Raw genomic sequence first — 9488 nt, 5'->3', positions numbered from 1 at the left:
CTCTTCTTTGCCTTCAAATTTTGTAGTGTCCCAGAGCATAGTTCTCTTCTTTTTTCATTCTTTCTCTAGCTGACCTGGACAAGGCTGTAGGGACCATCACTTAAGCTGTATCCACCCAGTATCTCCTGTTCCATCCCTCCCCTGAATTCCGTACTCAAATCTGGAACTATTCCCTGGTATCTATTGGCTGGTGTTTTAATAAGTATTTAAAATCAATCAGGTAAAGACTGAACTACCCTCAAAACCAGTTTCCTCTAAGTTCCCACATCTCATGAATATCACCACTTGACTGTTCAGGACAAAACTCTGGGATTTTGTTTGTTTGTTTGTTTGTTTGTTTGAATCTTCTCTTTCCTCGTCCTGCTAATCCTGCATTGGAAAGCCCTATAATTCACCTTGAGATTATCCTAATCTGAACATGCCTGTAGCTTTGCTTCCATCCTAACTCACCCTTATTTCCTCTCTAGAACCCTGCATCATCCTTCTAGCACCTTACCCAGTGGGTCCTCATGCCACTGTCACCCGCAGTGTATGGAGGACAGTACTACAACTATAACTACATCATGACAGCATTGAACCATCTGTTCAAAGCTCCAAATGGTTCCTGTTGTAATTACCCAAACATTCACCCTCCCACACAAGCATGCCTTATCTCCGCACCAACGGACCGTGAGCACTGTGGTTGACAACTGCCCATCCAGCCCATCCAGATGACTGACTTGTGCTGTTGTCAGGAGGTGACACAGCCTGATACAGCAAGCAAGACTTGAGGGGAAAGTCTGCTGGAACCCAGGAAAGGCTTTCCTCAGGAGAGGACCCTGAGAACCAAAGTTCTTCCTTTCATCTCTGGATATCTGTCATGGTTGGATTGGACCCTTGAGAGCCATGGCATTCATCTCAATTCTGATCTCATAATAAAATAATCACCAAAGACAGAAGAGCAAAGCCAAAAGACAGATGTCCCTGGTCCTTGATGATGGAGCAGTTCTAGACTGTCTAAAATATATCATCAGTTTCCTCATGGTTGAAGTCAATCTGCATTGTGATTTCTTTCACATGTACCCAAAAGCATCATAAAGTTACACCTCCCTTCATCACACTCAACCCCACTGGCATCTCCCACTGAGCATGACTGCAAATAAAAGGGAAGAATCAAGAACAAGTCCCAAGTTTCTGAACAGACAGAGGGTGGTGCCAATCATGCAGAATGGTGCCAGAAGAGAGAGGGATGATCTGGGTTTAGAGAAAATGACTCTGACTCTCAATGTGCTAAATCTGAGATGCTGATGACAACAGCCAGATGGAAATGTCCAGTTACAGTTGAAGATGCAGGTTTGGAGCACACAGAAGGAGTTTGATCTAGAAGTAAAGTGGACAGATTGAGTTTAAACCATCAGAGTGAGTACATGAAGTTATGTAGGAGGACTCAAGAAAGCACAGAAAATACGAAATCTAAAAACAGACCCAAAAGAAAAGGGACATCTAAGGAGACAAAAGAGAATAGTAACTGAAAAGCAACAAAAAAAAGTAGCAGAGAAGAGAAAAAAAGCAGGAAGTGTGTTATTTCATAAATGTTAAGGAAACTTCAAAAAGGAAAGAGTGACAGAATGCTCATGCTTCAGAGGTCAAGTGCCTGAGAGCTAAAAAGTGCTCATTTGATTCAATATTCAGGAAGTATATTCGGGAAATCTTAGCAAAACCATTTCAAGGGTGATGGGAGCAAAAGCCAGATCACATGGACTGAAGAGGAAACAGGAAATGGCTAATGAAGACAAGATCCTTCCTTACACATTCAGCTGGAGCAGCATCTCCAGTCCTTCCATCATTGATGGTTTTTTCCCAAACTCCAGTGTGGGAGATTATGTGTGCTTAGAAATCACTGATACAAAAATAGAAGACACGGAGACTAACCCACATAAATACAGTTATCTTATATTAGACAAAGGCACCAAAAACATACATTGGAGAAAAGATATCTTATTCAACAAATGGTGCTGGGAAAACTGGAAATCCATATGCCACAAAATAAAACTAAACACCTATCTCTCACCATGCACAAAACTCAACACAAAGTGGATCAAAGACCTAGGAATTAAACCAGAGACATTGAGCATATTAGATGAAAAAGTAGGCCCACATCTCCATCATGTCAGATTAGGCCCCAACTTCCTTAATAAGACTCCTATAGCACAAGAATTAAAATCAAGAATCAATAAATGGGATGGATTCAAACTAAAAAGCTTCTTCTCAGCAAAAGAAACAATCAGTCAGGTGAAGAGAGAGCCTACAGAGAGGGAGGAAATTTTTACCACATGCACATTAGATACAGCACTAATCTCCAGGATATATAAAAAGTCAGAAAACTTACCACAAAAGAAACAATCCAATCCATAACTGTGCTAAGGAATTGAGCAGACATTTCTCAAAAGAAGATATACAACTGATCTACAAATATATAAAAAAATGTTCAACATCTCTAGTAATTAGAGAAATGTAAATCAAAACTACTCTAAGATTTCCTCTTACTCCAGTCAGAATAGCAGTTATCAAGAATACAAGCAATAATAAGTGTTGGTGAGGATATGGGGGAAAGGTACACTCATACATTGCTGATGGGACTGGAAATTGGTGCAACCACTTTGGAAAGCAGGGTGGAGATTCCTCAGAAAACTTAGAATAGAACCACCATTTGACCTAGCTCTCCCACTCCTCAGTTTATATACCCAAAGGACTTTAAATCAGCATACTATAGTGACACAGCCACATCAATATTAATAGCAGCTGAATTCACAATAGATAAATTGTGAACCCAACCTAGATGCCATCAATAGATGAAAGGATAAAGAAACTGTGGTATTTATACACAATAGAATATTACTCAGCATTAAAAGAGAATAAAATTATGTCATTTGCAGGTAAATAGATGGATTTGAAGAATATCATGCTAAGCAAAGTAAGCCAATCCCAAAAAACTAAAAGCCAAGTGTTTTCTCTGATAAGTGGATGCTGATCCATAATGGGGAGAGGGGAGAATGGGAAGAATGGAGGAACTTTGGAGTGGGCAAAGGGGAGGGTGCACAGAGGAGGGAGCATGGGACAGGAAAGATAGTGAAATGAGATGGATATCTTTACCATAGGAACATATATGATTGCACAAATGGTGCAACTCTACATGGTGTACAACCAGAGAATTTAAATGTTGTGCTCTATTTATGTACAATGAATTGACATGCATTCTGCTGTCATGTATAACTAAGTATAACAAATTAGAAAAATTGTCAACAAAAAAGAAAGAAAGAAAGAAATCACTGGTACCATGACACTAAAGAGTCATCAGAAGTACAACTTACTATTTCCATCTCTAAGTAATTATCTTTAGTGTATAGATGGTTGTAAAGTCACTTACTCTTGGGAGGACAGAACTTCTTTTAAACAATTATAAAATAAAAAATGTAAATAATATATCACTGCATTCCACATGAAGGATAAGTCCCTATTCCCCATCACTCTACTGCCATTCCCTTCCCACAGGAAAATGCTGGGGATACTCGGTGGCATATCTTTCCAGAACTTTTTCTATGCATTTACATGTATTTAGTTCAATAAATATCCTTTGTGTATATAGTTTTTCTTGCTCTTTTTGAAATAAGTAGGAATTTCACCAAATATAGATTAGAAAATTTCTTTATGTGTATTCATAAACAGCAGACAATTTTATTTACAGTTTCACTCTCCATGGTTTCAGTAACCCACAGTCAACTGTTGCCTGAAAATATTAAATGGAAAATTCCAGAAATAATTCATAAGTTTTAAATTGCATGCCATTCTGAGTAGCATGATGAAATCTCTCATCATTCCCCTTCATCCTTCCTGAGAATCATCCCTTTATCCAGTGTATCCACACCATTTACACTACCCCACTTTTAGTTACCTAGTAGCCATCCTTCTTATCAGATTGACTGTCAAGGTATAAATGTGTTTGTGTTCTAGTAACCTTTATTTTATTCAATAATGGTCCAAAATTATAAAAGTGGTAATTTAATTGAGGCTCCAGTGCAGGGGGAAAAAGAGAAGAAAAAGAAGGGCAGGTTAATCCAGTACCATGTGGAAACTCTGTAGCACTGCAGTACATATAGGAAAACACAGTAACTGCAGGGGTCAGTTATATCCAAGGTCTCAGGCATTCACTAGGGATCTTGGAACAACACCTAAACATAAGTGGGGACGACTGTATCTAATTTATGTTTTGTCATGCCCCACAATATTTCACAAGACATATGTATGGACCAAAAGTTGTTGAACAGTATTAAGGTCATTTCCAATTTTCACTGTGCAAGGTACATGATATTTTTTATTCATCTTGTATCCATATGCAAATATTCATGTAAGCTAAGCTCCAAAAATGGAATCAGTGGGTTAAAAATGTTTATCTCTAATTTTTCCAGATCTTGTCAGTCGTTGCCCAAGTGTCACCAAAGTAGCTGCACTAACGGTGCCAATGGGGTTTGAGTGCTCCTTTCCCTGTGCCCCACCCACCCCAGATACAATCTCTGTCTTCTGAGCTTCATCCCCTCAAACAAATATTATGGGGCATCTCAATGATGTTGAGTTTACGTTTCTTTAGGTTTTAGTGAGTTGAGTTTAGCGGGTTTGCAGTATTTACCAGTCGTCATTATTTTTCTTGTCCTTCTACTCTGTCCCAGACTTGACTCTGATCCTCCTACGGCTATTTGTCTTCTTTTCTCACTAGTTTCTGTGAACTCTCTAACTATTATGACTACTATTTTTCCTTTCATATATAGAAGGGCCTCCTGGTCTACGGTTTGCATTTGAACTTTGTTCATGGTCTCATTTGCTAATCACAAGTGATTTGGGTTTTTATGTGGTTTCTGTTTGGTGGTCAATCTGTTGATCATTTCCTCTCTGGTTTTTAAATTTGTGTTTAGTAAATTTCTCATCACCCTCAACTCAAGAAAAGAATTCCCCTATATTTTCTTTTAGTACTTTATCAAGTTTTTTGGCTTTCTATTTTAGGCATGTATTTCATCAAGAATTTACTTTTGTGTTTGGGCAATGGCAGGACTCTAACTTTTCCCTGAATGGGGAGCCAATTTTCCCAAAGGCATGTATTATTGGGTAGTTCATCTTTTCCCTATTACTAATGACATACTCTCCTCCTCAATTCCACATATTCCCAGGAACCCATCTCCCTGTATCCAATAACAAGTAGCCTTTGAGCCACATCACAAAATTGGTCAATAGAAAAGTTAAGGAAATGCAAATATACTTCCAAATCTTACTAAGAGTCCAACACTGGTTTCTAGTCTCTGTCAACTTCCCTGCAGCTCAAGTCTCTGTCTTCTCCACTATGAAAGGCTGCTGAGGGAGGTAATCATACTGCCTTGTTAACCCAACCAGACTGCCTTTCACTCTGGACAAGTGAGCAACCTCTGTCCATGCCAACCTCTGGCATGGACAGAGCCCCCAGAAAAGCCCCTGGGAAATGACTGCATCTCCATCAATTTTTCTTCCAAAGCAGCGTATCTGCAAAAATCTTTTTATTCTTTCACTGACATTTGCAAGTTGTTCAAGTTTTAAAATTTTTTTAAAAAAAGGAAAATTTTCAAAAGAAAAAGCTTTTCTTTCAATTAGTAGTTAAGAAAATTGGGAGAGATTAGTATTCCAGAGGTGACATAGCTTTCATCACTTTTTTTTAAAGGAAAGAAAACACTTTATTACTACAAATTGCTTTGAGTAGCTCAAACCATGCTGTGGCTCATTTCTGTTTTGCAGTTGTCCTTGATGCATGGCTGCTACTTGGCAAAGATTCCTTCTCACAGTGAATAGATCAAATGTTCTTTCACTGAGTATGCAAATAACTTTGCTTCAGTCCTCATTCACATAGTCAATAAAGTTATACTTCTGTTTATTTTTATTGTAATTTTTCAATTCCTCAAATGCACGGTCCATGCAGTCCGAGGTCTCCATGTGTGTGTGTAGGCCATTTTTTAAATTATATTGTCTTTAAAAGACCTTCCATCCATCAACCAACGCACAGGAATTTGAATAAGTGATTCAAAAGGAGCAAATGCATTTCAAACACAGATTGTCAAAATAGGCCACATGCACAAATTGCTATTGATCCAAAGAAGTTAAAAATTTTAAGTTCCAGATTCTAACCTAACCACCCACCCTCTGTCTATAGACCATGCACTTCTGAGTTACTTTGTACACTGACACGAATCCCTCACTCTACATTTTCACCAGTATAAGACAATTGACTGAGGTTTAGTTTAGACTCTTCCAATATGGAGATGAACTGGCTCATCCTACATGAGGTAAAGGAACTTTAATTAGCTGGTTAAAGTAGCTCAGAGCTCATCTGACACCAGAACTCACAGGGAGACTAGTGTCTATCCAATTCAGAATTCAAGAAAAGCTACCATTTCTAAGAGTGTGACTCCCACTCAGTTCAGCTAGTGAACAAAGGTGTGGTGCTACAGATTGTACCAACACAGAATACTCCCTAAGACTTCCTCAGTGGAATATTTCTAGGCAAGTTGCTTTCATAACTCAGGTACATAACTTTCACTCATGAGAGTTTGTGAAAATGTGGTTTTAGGCTTAACCTACATCTTCTATTTCACAGACTTGGCAATGGTCAAGCCCTGGGACCTTTCAGCCCATGGTCTGTGGGCTGCTCTGGCAAACACTGATGGAATCATTTTAAATAAAAACAGGAAGTCCTGAGATAAGGACAAATCCTACAAAGAGTAACTACAGCACTGCTGCCGAGTGGCATGGCACCATGACATAGCTCCAATAGGGATCGTGGTGGCCATAGGTACCACAAATGGCGTCATGCCTTTCACAGCAGAGAATCCCTAATCCAAAACAGCAGCCATTGTTTCCTTCAAGCAGCTTCCTGTAAAAAGAATAGCTTCCATACCCCAATTTACCCTAAACCTCTTTGTATAGATTTGCTGGTCACCAGATCTGTCAAATAGATGCGATGAAATAACAAATTTCTCAGCTTACTGTATCCAGCAGTGGTGCACCGAAGAACCCTTGTGTTTGAAATCTCTCTGATCTCTTCTTCCAGCTGCCACACAAAGCTTGCTGCTTCTCAGGGTCCTGGGAACACCTGCCCACACAATCCAGGAAGGTCTCCTTATAGGAAAGAAACAGCTGTGCCTCAGAGCATGAGACAAGCAAGGCAGGATCTTTCCTCATACTAACAGGTTCTAGGAAGTAGAGAGGGACATCTTTGGAGCTCATTTCAGAAATTCTGCTTACCACAGCTGTAAACACTGAACGCATGCTTCACTGTAGGTGGCCCGTAGGGTGTCATTAAGTTTCCAAATTGGCAGTTTCTTTTCCTGAGAATTTGGGATAACAACCCTTTTTCAGGACTCAACACATCATGATAATGATTGCAAATTCAAATATTTGTTTGCAAATATGTGGTTGCTACAACAAACGTCCTCAGCAGGTTCAATATGCTGTGTTGACCTTACTACACAAGACCATGCTGCTGATGCCCCTTGCCTTTCCCATTGTAAGGAGACTGTGCCCCGATGCCCTTCTTGGAGGTGGTGAGAGCTAGATCTTCTCTATCTCACTTACTTCATCCACCCTGTAACTATGGCCAAGGGACCAGACAGAGTTCAGGATGTGCTGTAGTTTACATCTTCAATGTCCTTCAAAGGCCCATGTGGAAGTCATGGTTCCCAGTTTGTGGTGCTCTTGGGAGGTAGCATGACCTTTAAGAGGTCTGGAGGGAGGAAGTCAGGTCACTGGGGGCAGGCTCTTGAAGGAGATATGGGAATGCTGACCCCTTTATCTCTCTTTCCTCTTTTCTCCCTCTCTCTCCTTCCGTCTTTGTCTTTCTCCTCTGCCACTTGCTCCTGTCATGATGTACTATGCCACCAAGGCTCAAGGCAACAGGGCCAAGCAACTATAAACTGAAATTTTTAAAACTGTGATCCGAAATAACCTTTTCCTCTTTTTAAGTTGAATATCTTACGTATTTTGTTAGAATAAGGGAAAGCTAACTAACAGGAAGGGTACTTAAGGAGTTGTTTGTTTGTTTGTTTTTTGCTTTGTTCTATTTATTTCTTTGAGGGGTGGGAAGGAGGTTAAAAAAAGAAAGTTTGTTATCTGCCTCAAAGAGCTTTTGCAAAGGAGGGAGGATTCATTTTCAAAACACATCAACATGGATGAACACCATTCTCACAGCTTTCACATCAATTTGAATTCAAGCAATTAATATGTGTAATATGTTTTTTCTTAAAACCAGTGTATTCATATGGACACACAGGTACTCCTTATATTTTTGTTCACTTATGAAAGGAATTGGCACTTTGACTTCAAAAACAAATTTTTTTAAAAAATCACAAATCCAACTTGTCTTTGATTTGGGTCTGAATTAATTACTAAGAAACCATTCAGCAATAATGACCTCAAACATTTAAATATCCTCTGAAACTTCAATTCATTAAGGGACTGCTTACTCTTAAGAACTATGCCACCAGTAAGGGAATGAGGTAAGAATTCTCATTCTGGATGCCAAGTTCAAGGCAAAGTATCAATAATCTCCTCACTTTTGCAATATCTATAAATAAAAATAGATGGAGGGGATAAGATAAAACAATGTTAAGTTTAAAAGTGCATACAGAACTCAGAAATACCTTTTCATTTAATTTGCCACTTTAGCTCAAAATATGCTCATAAGAAAAATAACCACTTAAAGGAAAATATTAGTTACATTGTTGCTGTTTAGAACTTTTTGAGAGCAAAAGAATGAATACTGATCAACTTTCCTGGCTAAAACTTAATCATTTGTCCTGAAATAGGTTATTTTTTAAGTTGAACATCTATTTATGCCTTGAAAATTCAAAGCAGAAAGAAAAATCACAAAAAGCTAGTAACTTCATCAATACATCTACACAGATGTTTGCTTGTAATTTTTGGTATCCAAAACCTTTTTTCCACACATTTCACAGATGACCTTTCTTTAGGCACAGCCCTGGCAGTAATGGGAACCTGGTTGGTGCGCAGAACTTTTACAAATTCTGCAAGTGGAGAATTTATTCTTTCCATATGGATCAAATCTTGCTTTTTTTGAAGTCAAAGCTTTATTTTCATTCAGCTTTCTTCCACCACTTTCTGTGGTATTCCTTGCATCATCTTCCATATATCTGGAGTGATAACAGTACCAAGTTTCTTTTCACATTTTTCGCACACCATCCTTCCATCTACGGTTCCCTCAGACACAGAAGCAGCAGCAACTCAAAAAACATCAACACTACCAAGGAGTTTAATAAAATGGTAACATTAAGAAAAATGATAACATTTTTATACCTAAGGGCATTACCTCTGGCCCTGAAGGACAAGGAAAAGGGGTAATCACCATATTGCTGAGGGCTTTACAGGTAGAGGAACACAACCATCTCTAACCCACAGCCTGACAAACAAAACACCAGGAG

General features: G+C 38.9%; 1 pseudogene; it reads right to left on the bottom strand.

Moving 5' to 3' along the window:
- Positions 1-8797: 8797 nt before the first annotated feature.
- Positions 8798-9249, bottom strand: LOC124082166 (cysteine-rich PDZ-binding protein-like; annotated as a pseudogene).
- Positions 9250-9488: the final 239 nt, after the last annotated feature.

This window comes from Marmota monax, unplaced genomic scaffold, assembly GCF_021218885.2.
Source record: "Marmota monax isolate L192 unplaced genomic scaffold, Marmota_monax_Labrador192_F-V1.1 WCK01_AAM20220418_F8-fsc00044, whole genome shotgun sequence".
Taxonomy (NCBI): Eukaryota; Metazoa; Chordata; class Mammalia; order Rodentia; family Sciuridae; genus Marmota; species Marmota monax.
The sequence above is the reverse complement of the archived record's forward strand: the minus strand, read 5'-3'. Positions and strand labels throughout refer to the sequence as shown.